We start from the raw sequence: 21044 nt of genomic DNA, 5'->3' as shown, positions 1-21044 counted from the left end.
ATAGAGAGATACAGATGGTAAGTATTATACACAAGATTACAAAACTCAGTAAAAGAACAAAGAGGGAACAGCTAATTTTACTGCTCAAGGCCCCGCATCATCTTTCTCACCATCATTCTCTCTTGCCCCAAGCTACCTGGAAGAATAGACCAAAGACCAGCTATAACAAAAGACAAGTGATGGTGCCTTATGAGATGGATACAGTGGAAGAGGATCAGACACTGAGGGTGGCAGTGACAAGGGTCCAGGGGAGAAGCTGCTCCATGGAGCTCTTCCCCGCTCTGTAGGGCAAATTCTCTGATCACTTTTCCAAAGGATTCTGGCTCCCATTTGATAAAAACTGCTCCATGTGATGCCATTTCTCTATTTTCATCATAAATTGGGAAATTGGGATTGACATGTACACACTACTATATATAAAATAGACAACTAACAAGTACCTACTGTATAGCACAGGGAACTCTACTCAATACTCTGTAATGACCTCTATGGGAAAAGAAGCTAAAAAAAGAGTCGATATATGTACATGTATAACTGATTCACTTTGTTGTACAGCAGAAACTAACACAACATTGTAAATTAACTATACTCCAATAAAAATTTTTTTAAAAAAGAATCTTAATTATTGCATACACTTGAAGCTTAAGTTATTGCCCACCCATCAAACTATGCCAAGAAGTCTATGTTATCCATATTTGCAACACACAGACAAATACCATATACTTAATTCTTGTTTGTTTGTTTGTTTGTTTTGCAGTACTTGGGCCTCTCACTGTTGTGGCCTCTCCCATTGCGGAGCACAGGCTCCGGACGCGCAGGCTCAGCGGCCATGGCTCACGGGCCCAGCCGCTCCGCGGCATGTGGGATCTTCCCGGACCGGGGCACGAACCCGTGTCCCTTGCATCGGCAGGCGGACTCTCAACCACTGCGCCACCAGGGAAGCCCCATATACTTAATTCTTAAAAGTATACTGCCTCGCTTTGAGCACCAGTAGATATTATCCAAGGTTTACTATGTCAGAGAAATAAGTTCCAGATGTTCCTATGTAACCCATTCTGCTACAATGAAGAAAAAAATACTGGTGAAGAAAAAAATATTTCTCTCATTAGTCCTAGCTCACTGTTAACAGGCCATCTGGTAAACCACTATTTTTGTTGTCAGAATTTCTTAAGATCTTCGCTTTATCTTTTTTTTCACTGTTCCTTAGTTTCTGCTGTGTCTTCCCCCTAGGGCTTCTGACAGGGAGCATCACCTAGATAGATGGGCAGAGTATCCACAATCCCCTCCCACAGCATAGTGATTTCTATGTGCCCCACTCTTTCAAAGCTCTTACCTTAAATACCTTTTGTTGTTACTCTGGTTGAAGACTGAGCACTATTAATTGATATTCTGAGTGTTAAAAAGTAATGAAGAGAATTATGTACTTCTGGTCTTCAGTACAGCATGTAAGGAGCTTGCCATACTGTTCCATCCTAACAAGTAAAAAGCTGAACAAACTGAAAATCAACAACTCTTCTTAGATCTGTCAGAAAATTGAGGTCACAAGACAAACTTTGCCCTCTAAATTGGAAAGAGACAGGTAGACACAGAGAACCGTTACTTACTGGAGCAGAAACCTACTAACAGAAATTTCTGTGGGAGCCCATACCAGGGTAGGAAAACCTGAGCTGTAATTGACAAATTGCTGGAAGCTCAGAGTAGGCAAGTATGAGAGAGAAAAATTGCAGGGAGGGCCCAGTTTTAGGGGAGTATGCCCACATTTTTGTGAGTTTTACCTCCAGAAGCTCTACCAGGTTCTCACAGTGAATACTGGAGAAAAATGTCCTGGAGCTTTCCACGGGAGAGGGGAAAAAAAAAACATTTTGAAATATACCAGAGCATTCTGTTCTTAACAAGGCTTGCCCTCAAGAGAAACTGTTGGGGTTTTATCAGAGCCTAACTGATTTGAGGGATAAGAAATACCCAATTCCAGGGCTTCCCTGGTGGCGCAGGGGTTGAGAATCCGCCTGCCGATGCAGGGGACACAGGTTCGCGCCCCGGTCTGCGAAGATCCCATGTGCCGCGGAGCAGCTGGGCCCATGAGCCATGGCCGCTGAGCCTGTGTGTCCGGAGCCTGTGCTCCGCAACGGGAGAGGCCACAACAGTGAGAGGCCCGTGTACCGCAAAAAAACAAAAAAAACAAAAAAAAGAAATATCCAATTCCAGCCCCCTCTAGCCATCCTGTCCCATTTAAGATTGGCTGAGGGCAGGGCAGGGGTGTGTGTGTATGTGACAGGACCTTAAAAATACTTCTAAAGTTCACAGTCCAAAGGCACAGTCTCACTAAAACACTGAGACCTAATCATAGGACTACAGAATGCTTCCCCTTCCCCCACACCACATTAATAAAGGCTATTTACAGAATTTCTTTTTACCCAGTACATCAGGTCCTGCTTTCAACGAAAATTACAAGGTATACTAAAAGTCAGATTGAAGGGATAGGGCAAGCATCATAACTGGACTCAGATTATGGCAGGAACGTTAGAATTATCAGACCAGGAATTTAAAACAACTGGCTAATCTGCTAAGGACTCTAATGGAAAAGATAGACAACATGCAAGAACAGATGGGTAATGTAAGCACAGAGATGGGAATTCTAACAAAGACTCAGAAAGAAATGCTAGAGATCAAAAACATTGTAAGAGAGATGAAGAATGCCTTTAGCTTGCTAGTAGACTGGACATAGCTGAGGAAAGAATCTCTGAGCTTGAAGGCATGTCAATAAAAACTTCCCAAACTGAAAAGCAAAGAGGAAAAAGGCTGAAAATAGGGGAACAGAGTATCCAAGAACAGTGGGACAATTACAAAAGGTGTAACATACCTGTAATGGTAATAACAGAAAGAAAAAAACAATAAAAAAGTGTTAAAGGAACAGAAGGACTATTTGAAGCAATAATGATTGAGAATTCTCAAATTAATGTCAGACACCAAACCACAGATCCAGGAAGCTCAGGGAACACCACCAAGCAGGGGCAGGGTAAATGCCCCCAAACTACACCAGGCAAACCATTTTCATACTGCAAAAAATCAAAGATAAAGAATGTCCTTAAGGAAGCCAGAGATTAAAAATAAATAAAGACGTACACCTTACCTACAGAGGAAGGAAGATAATAATTACATCCAACTTCTCCTCAGAAACCATGCAAGAAAGAAGAGAATGGAGTGAAATATCCAAAGAGTTGGGGGAAGGGGGAAACACCAACCTAGAATTCTGTATCCTGAGACATTATCCTTCAAAACTGAAAGAGAAATAGAACAAACAAACAAAAAAAACAAAACAAAAAAATTTAGGGAATTTGTTACCAGGATACCTGCTGTACAAGAGGTATTCAAAGAAATTCTTCAGAGAGAAGGAAAATTATCTAAGTCAGAAACTTAGATCTACATAAAGAAAGGAAGAACATTACAGAAGAAATAAGTGAAAATAAAGCCTTTTATTTTTCTTATTCTTCATTGGTCTAGCAGATAACAGTTTGTTCAAAATAATTACAGTAACAGTGTATTGGATGATTATAACTTGTATATAAGTGAAATGAATGGCAGAAATGATACAAGAATTGGAGGGAGGAATTGGGAATACTTTGTTATTATGATGTCCTTGCACTACCTGTGAAGCAGTAGTGTTATCTGAAAGTGGACTTGGATTAGTTGTAAATGCATACTGCAAACTCTAGGAAAACCACTAAAAAACTACAAAAATAAGTATAATTGATATGCTAAGAAAAAAGAGAAAGTGGAATCATATACAATACCCAGTTAAAGCCAAAAAAGGCATTTTTAAAAGTAGAAAACAGGGCCTCCCTGGTGGCGCAGTGGTTGAGAGTCCGCCTGCCGATGCAGGGGATACGGGTTCGTGCCCCGGTCCGGGAGGATCCCATATGCCGCGGAGAGGCTGGGCCCGTGAGCCATGGCCGCTGAGCCTGCGCATCCGGAGCCTGTGCTCCGCAATGGGAGAGGCCACAACAGTGAGAGGCCCGCGTACCGCAAAAAAAAAAAAAAAAAAAAGTAGAAAACAAAAATGGGAACAAAGAGCAACAAACAGAAAACAGTAATAATATGGTAGATTTTAATCCAACTACATCAACAGTCACTTACTTACATACACCAATTAAAACACAGAGATTGGATGGAAAAAACATAGCATGCTAACACTAACCAAAAGAAAACTAGAGTAGCTATATTAATTTCAGAGACAGCAGACTTCAGAGCAAGGAGAGTTATCAGGGTTAAAGAGGGACATTGCATACTGAGAAAGGGGTCACTTCTCCAAGAAGATATAACAATTCTTAAGGTGTATGTGCCTAACAACAGAGTGTCAAACTACATGAGGCAAAACCTGATAGAACTCAAGGAAAAACAGGTGAATCCACTATTATAGTTGGAGACTTCAATGCCCCTCTCTCAGAAATGCACAGATCCAGCAGGCAGAAATTCAGTAAGGACACAGTTGAACTCAACAGCACCATCCATCAACTGGATGTAACTGACATCTATAGACTACTTCATCCAACAACAGAACCCACATTCTTCCCAAGTTCACATGGAACATTCAGCAAGTTGATCACATTCTGGGCCATAAAACACAACAAATTTAAAAGAATAGATATCATGCAATATCTGCTCTCAGACCACAATGGAATTAAACTAGAAATCAAAAGCAGAAAGATAGTCAGAAAAATCCCAAAATATTTGAAAAAGACAAGCTGTAGACTGGGAGAAAATCTTTGTAAAAGATATATCTTTGTAAAAGGTGTATCTGGACTTTTTAATAAAAGATATATAAGGACTGTGACCAAAATTAAAAAAAAAAAACTCCTAAAATTCAACAGTAAGAAAACAAACAACCTGATTTAAAAGTGGACAAAAGATCTGAATAGGCGGCTCACCAGAAAAGATGTACAAATTGAAAATAAGCATATCAAAGGATGCTCAATATCATATGCCATTAGGAAACTGAAAATTAAAACAACAATGAGATATCACCACAGCTATCAGAATGGCAAAAACCCAAGACACTTGCTGGCGAGGCTGTGGAGCAACAGGAACTTTCATTCGTTGTTGGTGGGAATGCAACACAATATTTTCGGTAGGAATGCAAAATACCATTAGGAATGCAAAACTTTGGAAGACAGTTTGGCAGTTTCTGACAAAACTAAACCATACTCTTACCATGTGATGGAGCAGTTGTGCTCCTTGGTATTTACCCAAATGAGTTGAAAACATGTCCACACAAAAACCTGCATGTGGAATCACCATATGATCCAGCAATTCCACTTTTAGGTATATACCCAAAGAATTGAAAGCAGGGTCCTGAAGAGATACATATATAGTCATGTTCATGGTAGTATTATTCACAATAGCCAAAATGTGGAAGAAACCCAAGTGTCCATTGACAGATGAATGGATAAACAAAATGTGGTACAGACATACAATGGAATATTATTCAGCCTTGAAAATGAAGGAAATTCTAGCATACATTACAGCATGGATGAATCTTGAGGATGTTATGCTAAGGGAAATAAGCCAGACACAGAAGGACAAATACTGTGATTCTGCTCACAAGAGATACTTAGAGTTGTCAAAATCATAGGGACAGAAAGCAGAGTGATGGTTGTCAGGGGCTGGGGGAAGGGGAATGGGAATTTACTCTTTAATGGGTATGGAGTTTCAGTTTTACAAGATGAAAAGGGATTTGAAAATGAGTGGTGGTGGCATTTGCACCACAATATGAATGTCCTCAGTACCACTAAACTGTACATTTTTAAATGGTTAAGATGGTACATTTATGTCATGTGTATTTTGTCATAGTAAAAATAAATAAATAAATAAATAAAACCTGTACACATACATTTACAGTACCTTTATCCATAATTGTCAAAAATTGGAAGGAACTAAGATGTCCTTCAGTAGGTAAATGGATAAATAAATTGTGGTGCAGCAAACAAAGAAATGTTATTTAGTGCTAAAAAGAAATGAGGCATCAAGCCAAAAAAAGACCTGGAGGAACCTTAAATGCATATTACTAAGTGAAAAAGCCCAACCTGAAAAGGCTACATACTCTATGATTCTGACTATACGACATTCTGGAAAAGGTAAAATTCTGGAGACAGTCAGTTGTTAACGGCAAGGGGAGAGGGAGGGATGAATAGGTGGAATGCAGAGGATTTTCAGGGCAATATAACTATTCTGTATGATACTACAGCAACAGATGCATGTCATTTCACTATACATTGGTCAAAACCCATACAACGTATAACATCAAGAGTGAGCCCTAATTAAACTACGGACTTTGGGTGACACTGATGTGTCAGTGTAGGTTCATCAAATGTGACAAATATGTTTACTGGTCATTCACGTGGGACAAAGGAAATATCCTTTTAAAACTCAAGCAAACTGGGTATTTGTCTTGTAACCTGTCGGAGGAAGTAAGCTGTAATTTTTAAAAATGTGACCAATATGCCACTCTGGCGGGGATGCTGATAGTGGGGGGGGGTGCACGTGTGGGGAGGAGGGTTATGGGAACTCTCTGTACTCTGTGCTCAGCTTTGCTTTGACCCCGAAACTGCTCTAAAAATAAGAGTCTATTTTTAAAAAACAGTCATGAAGAACTATAGCAAAAACTCAGTTTGTAATCAGAATGTTATGAAATATTTTGTCCAAATTCTCTCAGATCTCTTTGTAACAATTCACACCTCCCACCCGTTCCTCCGTGAAACTCTTGGCTCTTTGTACCATGCCATCCTGGGTCTGCCTCACTCTGTTAGGGCACCTTCTCTGTCCTTATCCACCGAAGCTCCTGCTTTCTCTCCTAGACTTGCTGTAGGCACACCCCTCCGGGGTTCTCCTCAGGCATCCTTCTCTCTGAACCCACTCTCAGTTTTCAGTTACAAAGACCTATATGCACATGACCCCCGCATCACCAGGCAGCTCTGAACCGTCCACCACCAAATGCCAGCCAGACCTCACCCCGCCCCGGGACACCTCCCAGCGCCTGGAACTTGCCACATCTCCAGTTCATTTTCAAACCTAGCATCTATTCTGCCAAGATGAACGTGGTTCTCTCTGACTCCCAGGCTTGGAGCCTCCTTTTGATTACACCTTCTCTCTGGATCCCCGCATCCAATCAGCCACCAGGTGCTGTGGATTCTTCCATGTGTTTCTTTCTTGCCAACCCTGCCATCACCACTGGAAGACAAGCCTTCTGTGCCTTCCACCTGGCATTTTTCCTTCATCCTGCAACCCATCTTCCTGCCTCAAGTCTTCCCTTCACTTTTTCATGCTTTAATCTGAAACCAAATCTGTTTTCTTCAAAATGTCTTCCCGCACAGGTTCCCTCTGTCTGCAGGAGCCATGTACTTGGGTCCCTGCCTTGAGCTACATTGCCCACAAGGTCTCTTCCCACCGTGAACCTCTTCGCAGTCATCACCTGGCATCTACCACATACGGCCTCAGTTTTAGTTACCTTCTTACCGGTGTCTGCACTCCCTTAACTAGACTTTAATGGCAGAACAAGTGCTTGAGGGTTACTTGAAAATGCCCACAAATACAGTAGGGCACCAACCCACAACATCCCCAGGGGCCCAGACAGCATTCTTCTGCTTCTCAGTGGTATCATCATTGATAATATTGTCATTACTTACAATAACAAGTGTTAAAGAGGATGGACCACATGTAAAATCACAGGCCAGAGGAGGCCATTGACCATCAATTATTGTCTCTGTTGTACCTTCCTGCTCATTCATTTCTTCATTTCCAACAATGGCCCTACTTAGGTGAGGGGGGTAGTAAAATAGGAGTTTAACATATACACACTCCTATACATAAAATAGATAACCAACAAGGACAGGGAACTACACTTGATATTCTGTAATAACCTATAAGGAAAAAGAATCTGAAAAGGATCATATATATATATATATATATATATATATATATATATATATATATATATATGAATCATTGTGCTGTACACCTGAAACTAACACTATAATTGCAAATCAACTATACTCCAATTTTTTAAAAAAGGCCCTATTTAGGTTTCTTAACCTACTTTTCTCTCCACATGCTGTTTATTCAGTCCTAGAATTTCTAACAAGTGCTTGCCTTTGAGCCTCCACTTTATGTTCTCTCTCAGTCACCATCCCCTACGTCCAGGTGCCAGCTGTTCACTGCCACCAGCCTGTTTCATCTAATTCTATTCTGTTGGCTTCAACCTTCCCAACCCTGAATATGTGAGATAATACACCCCTGCTCTTGACTGTGAACTTTTATTACCTTTAAAAATAAACATATGTTTACATACAGAAAGTTGTCCACCCATCATTCTAAAGAAAAGGCCTTTTTGTTTCGGGGGTTTGGGTTTTCAGTTTTTGACAGGTAACTTGAGAATATAGGACATTTCTATACTGAAAATCTAAATTCCAGTTCAAAGGCCTTGTCCTCCAAGCAGTTATGCTTCCAATGGAGGTACTGATCTCCCAGATAGCTTTCACTTTACGAATGTGTGCATTTGTATATATTTCCTCATCATCTTTTTGTCAGTTTGTTCGCTTTTTTGTATGCTTCTCATTCCTGCATCTCTGAGCTCTGCAGTTTAGCAGGTTCTGGCTCTTTAACGGGGATAAACTTGCTGTTGGACACAGCAAGAGTCCCACTGAACTTTCAACCATATCTGCCACCAGGGAACTTTGGACACCTTACACCAAGGGACCGAACGAAAGGCGAGGAGAAGATCTCCACCACATCCGTGGTGCAGTAGGAGCTGAGAGTTAGGATTTGGAGGACTTCAGAATGTAGAGGATGATGGAAGCCATGGTCTTGGATTAAAGAAAAAAAAAAGAAAGAAAGAAAAGGGGATAATCCATTTGTCTTCAAAGTCCATCGGGTAAGGAGAGGGCAACACTTTCTTCCTGGCAGTAGTTCCCTTCTTTAGAGCTTAAATCCCTCACAATGTAATATAATTATTTCTTCTCTGGTTCTTTCATAAAACATTTTGTATCCTTGATGATAGTAAACCGCCCCCCCTCAATCTTTTAGGACAAAATAATCTCTGATCCCTTTATTTTTTTTCCTCAGCAAGATCAAAATTTTATTTAAGAAACATACCTAGATAAGTTAAAAATTAATTCCAGGACACAACTTCAGAGTTCCAGGAATCAGCGAAGCTCAACAGGCATGAGCACTGCCTAGGTGACCTTTTTTTTTTTTTTCCAGTCCATGTTGTCAACAACCAGCACAGATGGTGAGCTTTTCCCAGGGCCATGCTTTGCAGAATGTTTGCATGATTTTATTATTTCAAAGTTGAAAAAGAGCAAGGATTATGTGTCCCCTTAAAGAACAAAACCAAGCATCTTAAGTAGAAACCAACCCCCCTCCTTGTAAAACCATGTGCTGTGTTTCCGTCTGAATGTATTAGAGGCAATGCAAGGGTAGGGGTCAACGTGTCACCACAGAGTGGACGAAATGCTGAACCAGAGGCTGAGATTTACCCCAGGACGTCCCCCAAGCGTGGCCCTGCCTTGGTCAGTCCTCTCGGTGTTAGTTGCTCATTGCAAAGTGAAAGGATTAGGCTAAACGACAGCGGTGTTCTCTTGAAGTCAAGAAATTCCATGCTATGGTGTGTTTCCTTATGATTCCATGTTTCCAAGTAGGCTTCCCCACCCAATAGTAAATCTTCAGGGCAGACACGTGGAATTGATTTCCCTTTTTCCACCCACATAGCACAACATACATTTATCTCTGATAGTGGCCCTCAAACTTGCCGGGCTTAAGAATCACCTGTAGTGATCTATGATGTCCTAGGGTTGTAGATGCCTCAGCCTTTTGTCCAGATGTTTGGGTTTGGTCTGCGATGAGGCCCCAGAATTTGCATTTTGACCCATTTTCCAGGTGATTCTAATGCAGGTGGCACAGCACCACATTTGAGATTGGCCATTGCACACAGAGGGTACAAAATACACATTGCTGAATGACTAACAATTGTGATATCTGTCATTTTCTCCTTTGGGCCACGGCTTATTTTCTGGATGTGCTTCTTCAATACTGCTGCCTTTTAAAGCTTTAAAAATCATTTCCTGGGCTTCCCTGGTGGCGCAGTGGTTGAGAGTCCGCCTGCCGATGCAGGGGACACAGGTTCGTGCCCCGGTCCGGGAAGATCCCACATGCCGCGGAGCGGCTGGGCCCCGTGAGCCATGGCCGCTGGGCCTGCGTGTCCAGAGCCTGTGCTCCGCAAAGGGAGAGGCCACAACAGTGAGAGGCCCGCGTACTGCAAAAAAAAAAAAAAAAAAAAAAAAAAAAAAAAAAAATCATTTCCTTATGATGAATATGTGATGATGGTGATTATTATTTGAATTGGGAGATGACTGTGATTTGTTCTGATTTGCTATTCCAGATTTTCTTATATTATCAAGTACTAGGGAAATAAAATGAATTTTCAATAGCTAAATAACATCATTTTCTCTCATCTTTCATTCTCTGAAACTCTGACAAGTCAGATAAGTATATTTTAAAGAATAGCTAATATCTGTTCATTTATTTTTATTTCAAGTGGCATTTCAGCAGAAATGCAATAATATAAAATGATTTCACTTATCTAATGTTTTCATAATTAAGTTACAAAATGATTCCCTTTTGCCTTTAAATGACCGGGGAATTTTTTGGCTTTGTTTTTGCTTTTTTTTTAAACTCAATCTCAGAGGTACTGCTCCAATGTAAAACTTTGTAGTGCCTCATCTGACCATTTAAAAAAGTATAGTTTGTAAAGCAGTGTTTAGATTTCCACAGCATTAGAATATTCTGCATGAAAATGCAATAAAGTCATAATAGGAGACAGGACAGAGGGTGGAAACATTGCCTGGGACAGGTGTTAGGTGCCACAGTGTGAGACATAAGCCAAGCCTGGGCCACCACAGGAGCTTCATCTGGCCTCTTGCTTTCAGTCTTATTCCTTCACTCATTCTCCACCCAGAAGCCAGAGAAGCCTTTTAAAACATAAATCCGCGGGCTTCCCTGGTGGCACAGTGGTTGAGAGTCCGCCTGCCAATGCAGGGGACATGGGTTCGTGCCCCAGTCCGGGAAGATCCCACATGCCACGGAGCGGCTGGGCCCGTGAGCCATGGCCGCTGAGCCTGCGCGTCCGGAGCCTGTGCTCCGCAATGGGATAGGCCACAACAATGAGAGGCCCGCGTATCGCAAAAAAATAAATAAATAAAAATAAATAAATCTGCTTACACTTCTGTTACGGGCTGAACTATGCTCCCTCCTCCCCAATTCCTCCATTTAAGTCCTAACGCCCAGGACCTCAAGAATACGACTGTATTTGGAGACAGGGCCTTTAAAGAGGTAATTAAGGTAAAACGAGGTCATGAGGGTGGGCCCTAATCCAATATGACCGGTGTCCAAAGAGGACCTGAGGACACAGACACACACAGAGGAAAGACCACGTGAGAACAAAGGAGAAAACAGCCATCTACAAGCCAAGGAGAGAGGCCTCGAGAGAAACTAATCCTGCTGACAACCTCATCTCAGACTTGCAGCCTCCAGAAACGTGAGAAAATAAATTCCTGTTGTTTAAGCCCCCCAGTCTGTGGTATTTTGTTATGGCAGGCCAAGCACACTAATACAGCCTCCCTCTCTCTCTCTCTTTCTCTCTCTTTCTCTCTCTCTCTCTCTCACACTCTCTCTCTCTCACACACACACACACACACACAAATACTCCACCCCCACTACTGCCACGTTTCCTTTAAGAATTTCCAGCATCTACCATTTCCCTTAGGATGGAGACCCATACACTGATCTCAGTCTATGAGGCCCTGCGTGTGGGCCCTGCCAGGCCTCCATTCAGCCGCTGGACACCCTGCATCTCTGTTTGCAGCCATGATGTTCTTCCTGTGATGTATCCCTCACTCCCCAGCACCTTGCACAGGTTTTTCCTCTGCCCAGAACACTTTCCCCCACCCCCTCCCACCCGGTCAGCTTCTAATAGTCCTTCAATACCAGCTTGAACGTCCTTCTTTACGAGCTCCATCACAGACACTTTCACCACAGCAGACCCTTCTATAAACTCTCATGGTCCTTAGACATTTCCTCCATGATATATAGAATTTTTCCTCCATGTACAGACTTTAAAAATTTTTTTTAATATGCATTCGTCTGATTATGTTATTCATGAGCTCTAAGAGGGCAGGGACCATGTCTCTTTTGCTCCCTATTGAATTCCCAGGGCCTCACAGAGGGCCTGGCACATAGTAGGTGCTCAACCAATAATTGTTGAATCAATGAATTTATACCTACTGCTGGTCTTGGGGAAATGGATGGGTCAGAGTGTACAATGGAAAGGGGACTAGTTAACAACCCTGGGTATAGGATGAGCTCCATCAGTGGCTGAAAGCTGACCTTAGAAACAACTCCCCTCTATTTGCAAGATGATCTTTAGTCACCAGAACTAGCAATTACTGATTTCACTCCACTGCCGATACAGACACTAAACACCCAACTGGCCCTCAGCTGGGCAATGGGAGGCCCTGCGTTCACCCTGAACTTGACTTTGACACCATTTCCTATGACCTCTACCCCTCTAAAAATCAAGGTTCCCCAGAATTCCCCAACCCTTGGCATCCTTTGGCCACTTGCTTGCCTTCTGGCCACTTGTTCTCCCAGCCTACCCCTCCCTCCTATCCCCTTAGGAAGCAGTTTTTCTTGTGAACTTGTCATTATTCTCAAACCTGGCAGAGCATGACAATCACACAGAGCCATTTTAAGAGCAACATTCCTGGGCCCCAGCCCCAAAGATTACCAAGTTCACCTGGAAAGAAAGCATCATCTGTTGCCATCTGTTCTTAAGTGATGAGCCACACTATCTTGGCCTCTCTCAGTGTTAGAGTAAATTTATTTGAGTGGTTGAACTAGCTTAACTGTTTTCCAAACAGTGGCCTGGGATGATATGAAATTTACTAAGCACTGTGTGAGGTCCTAGCTGTATGATGACAACCGGCATTTGTGCTGTGGCTCAGAGTTGGCAGATTCCTCCTTAGCCCTCCTCTCGTTTGCTTCTCCCAACCCTGTGAAGGCAGGAGAGAGAGCACAGCCACAAGGCCTCGTCATGGGCAGGGACACCGTGGTAGGTTCCCTGCCCGGGTTACATATTAGAAATGGCAATTGTGCCACAGGTCAAACTTCTAAGCGCACGGAGCAGAAGTGGTCACTACCTGGCATCCATGGCCCTTCTTTCTGCCATTAAAGCCACTACCTAATGCTTTCTGATTTCCGAATGAAAGCTGAGGTGAAATCAACGTGGCCTAACAGAAATGCATTTAATAATTATTTCTTAAATGTTTCCTGAGTGCAGGTGCTCATCTAGCAGCTCAGTGACGCAGCAGTAGCAAAGCACATCAGGACCTCACTCACACAGCACGCTTTCTGATGGGCAGAGCCCAGGGTGGCTGCCCCTTTCAGAGAAGGCTGATTGGACGCCCAAATTCATGACAGTAATGAAATGGATACTAAGAACGTCTGTTTGAAAAGCATTTCTTTAAATAGGTTATCCTTAGGCTAATACACAAAATACACATTTCCACTAAAACCAAATAACCAGAAACATTTTTTTTGTTTGTTTTTGCAATACGCGGGCCTCTCACTGCTGTGGCCTCTCCCCTTGCGGAGCACAGGCTCCGGACGCGCAGGCTCAGCGGCCATGGCCCACGGGCCCAGCCGCTCCGCGGCATGTGGGATCTTCCTGGACTGGGGCACAAACCCGTGTCCCCTGCATCGGCAAGCGGACTCTCAACCACTGCGCCACCAGGGAAGCCCCAGAAACATTTTTAAGGCATGGTTTTACTACTGCCTTGTAACCCCAGAGGAAAAGAAATACAACACAGAAAGACTGAAGGGGATTTTCTTTTTTAATTTCTAGACCACTTGTCACCTGTGTGCCACGTGCAAACCCCTTCACCTCTTCCTGCCTCAGTCTCCTTACCTGCAAGATGAGAACTACAACAGCACCAATCCCAAGGTGTTAATGGAAAGAACAAATGAGCTAACAGCTCCAAAGCACCCAGGACAGTGCTGGACACACAATATGCCAACCTCTGAAGCCCCTTTTATTTCCATTCAAGTCATGTTTCGAAGGCATTTCTTTTCACCTGTGAATGCTGGATTTTATCTTCTACTTCTCACATCCTCTTAGGTTGCCTTTCTGCCTTCCCTGAAATTCACAATCACTCCCAATTGAATATCCACCAAGAATTTAATTAAAGTTCTGTTAGCATCTACCTCTTCTAGACCATTGACGAGGCTGTTAGATAAAATGTAATAAAGGTCCCTCGAGCAGCCCAGCAGACATTGCTATTAATCATTGTTTACTTCTCCACAGCCTGTGTTCATACTGGATGGCCATTTCCAAACCCAGTTGAATAAACTCACCTAATATGACTTTATTTTTTTTTTAATGGTGTCAAGCACCTTTCAAAAGCCATGGTACATAGTGGTGCTGAGTGGAAGCCCTGGCTTCTCCCCTAACCTGGGCTGGCACGGCTGAGGATGGATTTTGAGCACCTGTGGGCAGCGATGTTCCCTCCTCGATACTCTCCCTCCATCACTCATGCCCCCCCTTCCCATGTACACAAATGAAAATCTCTCAAACTCCACTGTTAGAAATCCTGTCCTTGAACAATCTCTTCTCAAAAATCTTCCCAGCTACCCTGGAAAGGGTGATAGAGGAAGTGCATATTGTTATTAATGTCTTTAAATTACTTCTGCAACAAGGCAATTGATAAACTAAATATATCTCATTCCGAATGGACTCCAGTTCTATTCCTCTGGGCCCACCAGGCCAGGCCCCCCATGGCAAGACTGAGCGCAGCCTGCCCGTGTGCGTCTGTGTAGGGAGTGGACATGAAGGCAAGGCAAAAAAAGGAGGCACCAGGTGGACAGGGTCACACTGAACACAATCTCCTCTCTTTCCGCAGAGCTGACTGATCCAACACTGCTTCTTTCTGCAACCCACACCCCCAGCCTAAAGTATCTGCTACAACCCCAGCAGACTGGTCACAGCTGAGTTTATAAACACCTGCTCCCTCTCACCTTCTCAAATGTCTGTGAGGTGTTTATATGTGGTTTAGAGGTATACAGTTCAGGGCTTGAAGGCAAATGATCCGGGTTCTAGCCCTGACTTCAGCACTTCCTATCAATTTTCTCACCTTGAACATAAAAGTAGTAACTGCTACCGCAAAGAGCTGTGGTAAAGATTCACAGAGATTCTATACATGATGTCAAGCATCACTCAAACCTCCCTGCTGCTAGGGGAGAAAATTAGGTTATGTTGACAGGGAATTTTTCAGAGAACAAAGAAAGTGAAGTTTAGTGAATCTGTCAATTTGTGTACCTTTGATGGTTTCGGTTTAAATCATACTCTGATCTTAAATAACAGCCAGAAAGGACCTGTGAGGTCCTCTGGCCCAATGTCTTACTCTAATCAGGAAGCCCTGACAGCCTTGCTACTCAAAGTGTGGTGCTTGGACCAGCAGCATCAATACCACCTGGGAGTTTTTAGAAATGTAGACCCTTGGGTCCCACCATCAATCTACTCACCTCATTCAAGAATCTGAATTTTGACAAGATGATTTGTATGCATATTAAAGTTTAAGATCACTGCCCTACATAATACCCTTTATAGATGGTCTGAGAATCAATAGCTTAACAAAGCCATAGTGTGCGTGCGTGTGTGTGTGTGTGTGTGTGTGTGCGTGTGTAGGAGAGGCTGCCCAGGGATTAGAGCATTCAAATGTCATAAAATTCCTTTCCAGAAGCAATGAACTTTTGAGTGGGCTATTCTAAAAATGAAGAGAGAGCTCATACATATGTAAATTCTCATCTTATTTATTTTGACCTTGAACCAAGCTTACTGATTCTTATTTTCCTCCTTTCTGCTTGCTCTCTGAGTCACTTGATTTCCCCTGTTTGTTTTGTAATTCCTCTTTGGGGAATTGGGCACTTCAGTGCCAGGAGGGATTAATATTTATCCTATTTTCAACCCAGTTTCTGGATAGGTGGCAGTTTGTTCAGCCCCAGGACTGCCTGCAGAGGTGGGTGTGGATGAAGACCCATGCATACCAGGACTTGTGAACCTGTGAGTTCAAGTTCAACCAAAACAGAGGGTAGAGTACAATCCAGGTTCCCCTTGGTCTCCAGTTTTTGCACTGCCATCTGACAAACACTGGCCTGCAAAATCCAAAGATGCATTGCCCTTCAGTGGCTTCACTGGAAGAAGATTCAGGAGAGCCTGAAACCCCCTCCTGGCTCCTTTAAGCCTTTTTCCAGGCTCGTCCTCTGCAAGATGCCCAACCACAGATTTCCACTTTCCTGAATCCCTCTAAATTACATATGGTCTTGGATTTAAACATATATATACATATTTCAGAATCACTACAGGTTTTTCAACTAGATTAGAGTTTTCCCAATGAGCAGAAACATGTCTCAACAACTTTGGGGAGGCACCAAGGCAACACTTAGAATCACTAAGAAACTATGTGTCTTGGAGACTTGGACTTCCTGAGCCTCTGTTTCCTCAACTGTGAATCAGAAATAATAATAATTATCATGAGAATTAAGCAGCAAAAAAGGATTAACACACAGAAAGTACACAATGAAGACAACCGGCCACAGAAATCAGAGAAGCCCAGCACCACCATATCCTCTTCTCTCCCTTCAGTGGAGGAGCAAGAAGGTAGTAGAATGGCTGCTCGCATAATACAATATGGGTCCTGGTTTCCTTAGTATCCGTCATTGAATTTCTCTTTGTTCATCGAACAATTTGCATGTCAGTAAGAAGCCCTGAAAATGACCGCAGAGAGCTGGCTGAATGAAAAGTGGGAAATGCCTAATGTAACCCAAGTGACAAATTCTCATTTTCCTGTCCTCTGAAATGCATGAAATTTCCCTGCAAGGTTTGGGTCCCCTTCTATGTGGGAAGAGCATCTGAACGTCAGACAGGGGGGTGGGGGTAGAAGCGAGATGAAGAGAGGATACCTGATGCAGACAGTAAAGTGAATGAGATCGAAGCTAATTAGACGCTTCTGAAATACCCACGTCTTCTAAAAACCAGGAGAAAACACGGATGAGCTGCAGCTGGCAGACTGCACCTTGTTGCCTAGCACTGGCTGAAGTGACTGGGAGCTGCTAGGCAACCCATCCTCCTGGGCTCAGTGATCCAGCAAACGCTAGACAGATGCTGTTCCTCCGCTACCCCGCCACCCCTCACAATTCTCTCATCTGTGAGATTCACACCTGATTAATGTTTCCTCTGGACTTCTTTCCGTTTGGATAGGGCACTGCGACGTGCAGGATTGCCCATGCTCAAGTGAGCCTGGCTGCCAACCTAAAGAATGCCTCCCGGCAAAAAAACAAATGACTCTCTAAAAATTAAACTGTTGGGAGATTGAAGCTTGAAACTCTGGAGTGCAGGGCGAGAATCTGAACCATTTCTTGTAGAAATTACCAAATTACCACCTGCATCAAAAGCAGATTTGTCTGGTACTGATGAGAATGCCCTGAGCCAGATTGCAAAGTCACCCACGTCTATTCTCATCACCCTAAGTTATTTGGGGGGAGGGGAGGTGCTTTTCCCTAGCAGGGAGCTTCCTCTAACTGTTCACAGGGTTTAGTCTTTCCAGCAAACCTGCTCCATCCTATGAAAGAGCTGAGTGTAAATACAAACGATTGATAACAGCTTACTCTTACCCTAGCCTCCTCTCCTCAGGAGTGTTTACATCGTAAGGATGCAAGGCAGAATTTCAGGAAGGAGGCAGAGAAAGCAATGTTTTGTCCTTCTTTCTTCCCTCTCTTCCTTCCTGTTTAACAAAAATCATAATACAAAAGTGGTGACCTATTTAGCTGGGCTGCTTACTAGTTCCTGCTCTCCAGGAACCTCTGATGATAAAAGATATTAAACTATTCAAGAGAGTAGTGTTGATCACACACTATTAAAGAGAGTTACTTGCTCTAGTTTTGCCAGATTTCAGGTACACTGGAGCTTTCTGGATTAATGAGAGAGGTTTTCATTCTGAGCAGGGCATTACTATTGCTCCCTTTCCATTTATTCAGTGTTTATAACTTTTCAAAGTGTTTCCACATCTATTACCCCACTGTTCTATAAACACCTATGCTCTGATGCACGTAAGTTAATTACACTGCTTTTCATTTAGGATAGAGAGAGAGACTGAAGAAAACTGCAGAGCATAGTGGGAATGAATTTCAGTCCACAAACTCAGGTGCAATGGAAATTCCACTCTATTTAGGTCAACTTAATTTGGAATTGAGGCCCATCCAAATGGACTGGAAAAATTCAGTATCAGTCATTTTCGCCCTAGAATCCAGGAGGCTTGGGAAGTGCCTGGAAAATGGAGCGAAGTTCCCTTACCCCGAGTCTATGGTAGTTACTGTGGTATTCTCAGATCCAGGCTCATGTGGTCCCTTGAAGCTCTTGCCTTCCATCCCACAGGTGACGCACCATATCTTTGCTGAGTTCTGGAGTCTAGAGACCTCAAGCCACCACCAACCATCTCCTGTGAGGTCCCTGACACACCTTCACCCTCTGATCTCCAGCCTTTCCTATCCTGAGGGAATCGTCTCTCCTTTGCTACACCCAAGACTGTTCTTCTTGACTACCCCCAAAACGCTCCACACCCACCAATCTTGAGTTGTGCCTTCGATGGCTTAGATTTCAGGAAAATACAAAAGCAATAATTTTCAACTGGTTCTTCGAGTTTCACCAATTATTTGTTCTCAAGAATTTGAATCACATGTGACCAACAAGGGCTTAATTTCCAAAATATACAAACAGCTCATACAACTCAGTAACAAAAAACAAACAACCCAATCAAAAAATGGGCAGAAGATCAAAATAGACATTTCTCCAAAGAACACATACAGATGACCAACAGGCACATGAAAAGATGCTCAACATCGCTAATTATTAGAGAAATGCAAATCAAAACTACAATGAAGTATCACCTCACACCGGTCAGAATGGCCATCGTTTAAAAAGTCTAGAAATAACAATGCTGGAGAACGTGTGGCGAAAAGGGAACCCTCCTACACTGTTGGTGGGAATGTAAATTGGTGTAGTCACTATAGAAAACAGTGTCAAGATTCCTCAAAAAACTAAAAACAGAGTTGCCATATGACCCAGCAATCCCACTTCTGGGCATGTATCCAGACAAAACTATAATACAAAAAGATACATGCACCCCTACGTTCATAGTAACACCATTCACAATAGCCAAGACATGGAAACAACCTAAATGTTGATCAACAGATGAAGAGATAAGGAAGATGTGATATATATATACAATGGAATACCACTCAGCCATCAAAAAGAATGAAATGTCATTTGCAGCAACATGGATAGAACTAGAGATTATCATACTAAGTGAAGTAAATCAGAAAGAGAGACAAATACCATATGATATCACTTATATGTGGAATCTAAAATATGACACAAATGAACTTATCTGTGAAACAGAAACAGACTCACAGACATAGAAAACAGACTGGTGGTTGCCAAAGGGGATGGGGGCTGAGGGAGGGATGGATTGGGAGTTTGGGATTAGCAGATGCAAACTACTGATATTATATATAGAATGGATAAACAACAAGGTCCTACTGTATAGCACAGGGAGCTATATTCAATATCCTGTGATAAACCATAATGGAAAAGAATATGAAAAAGAATGTGTGTGTATATATATACGTATAACTGAATCACTTTGCTGTACAGTAGAAATGAACACCACATTGTAAATCAACTATACTTCAATAAAATAATTTTTTTAATTAATTTATTTACTATTTATTTTTGGCTGCATTGGGTCTTCGTTGCTGCGCATGGGCTTTCTCTAGTTGCGGCGTGTGGGCTACTCTTTGTTGCGGTGCGCGGGCTTCTCATTGTGGTGGCTTCTCTTGTTGCGGAGCACGGCCTCTAGGTGTGCGGGCTTCAGTAGTTGTGGCTCACGGGCTCTAGAGCACAGGCGCAGTAGTTGTGGCACATGGGCTTAGTTGCTCCACAGCATGTGGGATCTTCCCGGGCCAGGGCTCAAACCCGTGTCCCCTGCATTGGCAGGTGGTTTCTTAACCACTGCGCCACCAGGGAAGTCCAATAAAATAAATTTTGAAAGAAGGATTTGAATCACAAATGGATTTGCACTAATGATATTTTTACAGTGTCTTCACAGAATTTTCATTGAAAACTTTGTATATATATACTTTTTAACATCTTTATTGGAGTAAAATTGCTTTACAATGGTGTGTTAGTTTCTGCTTTATAACAAAGTGAATCAGTTACACATACACATATGTTCCCATATCTCTTCCCTCTTGCGTCTCCCTCCCTCCCACCCCTCTAGGTGGTCACAAACCACCACAGAGCTAATCTCCCTGTGCTATGTGGCTGCTTCCCAGTAGCTATCTATTTTACGTTTGGTAGTATATATATGTCCATGCCAGTCTCTCACTTTGTCACAGCTTACCCTTCCCCCTCCCCATATCCTCAAGTCCATTCTCTAGTATGTCTGTGTCTTCATTCCCATCTTACCCCTAGGTTCTTCATGACTTTTTTTTCCCCTTAGATTCCATATATATATATGTGTTAGCATACGGTATTTGTTTTTCTCTTTCTGACTTACTTCACTCTGTATGACAGACTCTAGGTCCATCCACCTCACTACAAAAATATCAATTTCGTTTCTTTTTATGGCTGAGTAATATTCCATTGTATATATGTGCCACATCTTCTTTATACATTCATCCGAGGATGAACACTTAGGTTGCTTCCAAGTCCTGGCTATTGTAAAGAGAGCAGCAATGAACATTTTGGTACATGACTCTTTTTGAATTATGGTTTTCCCAGTAGTGGGATTGCTGGGTCGTATGGTAGTTATATTTGTAGTTTTTTAAGGAACCTCCATACTGTTCTCCATAGCGGCTGTATCAATTTACATTCCCACCAGCAGTGC

The sequence above is a fragment of the Mesoplodon bidens genome (genome assembly GCF_964165515.1).
Source record: "Mesoplodon bidens genome assembly, chromosome: 17".
In the NCBI taxonomy this organism is placed as follows: Eukaryota; Metazoa; Chordata; class Mammalia; order Artiodactyla; family Ziphiidae; genus Mesoplodon; species Mesoplodon bidens.
The sequence above is the reverse complement of the archived record's forward strand: the minus strand, read 5'-3'. Positions refer to the sequence as shown.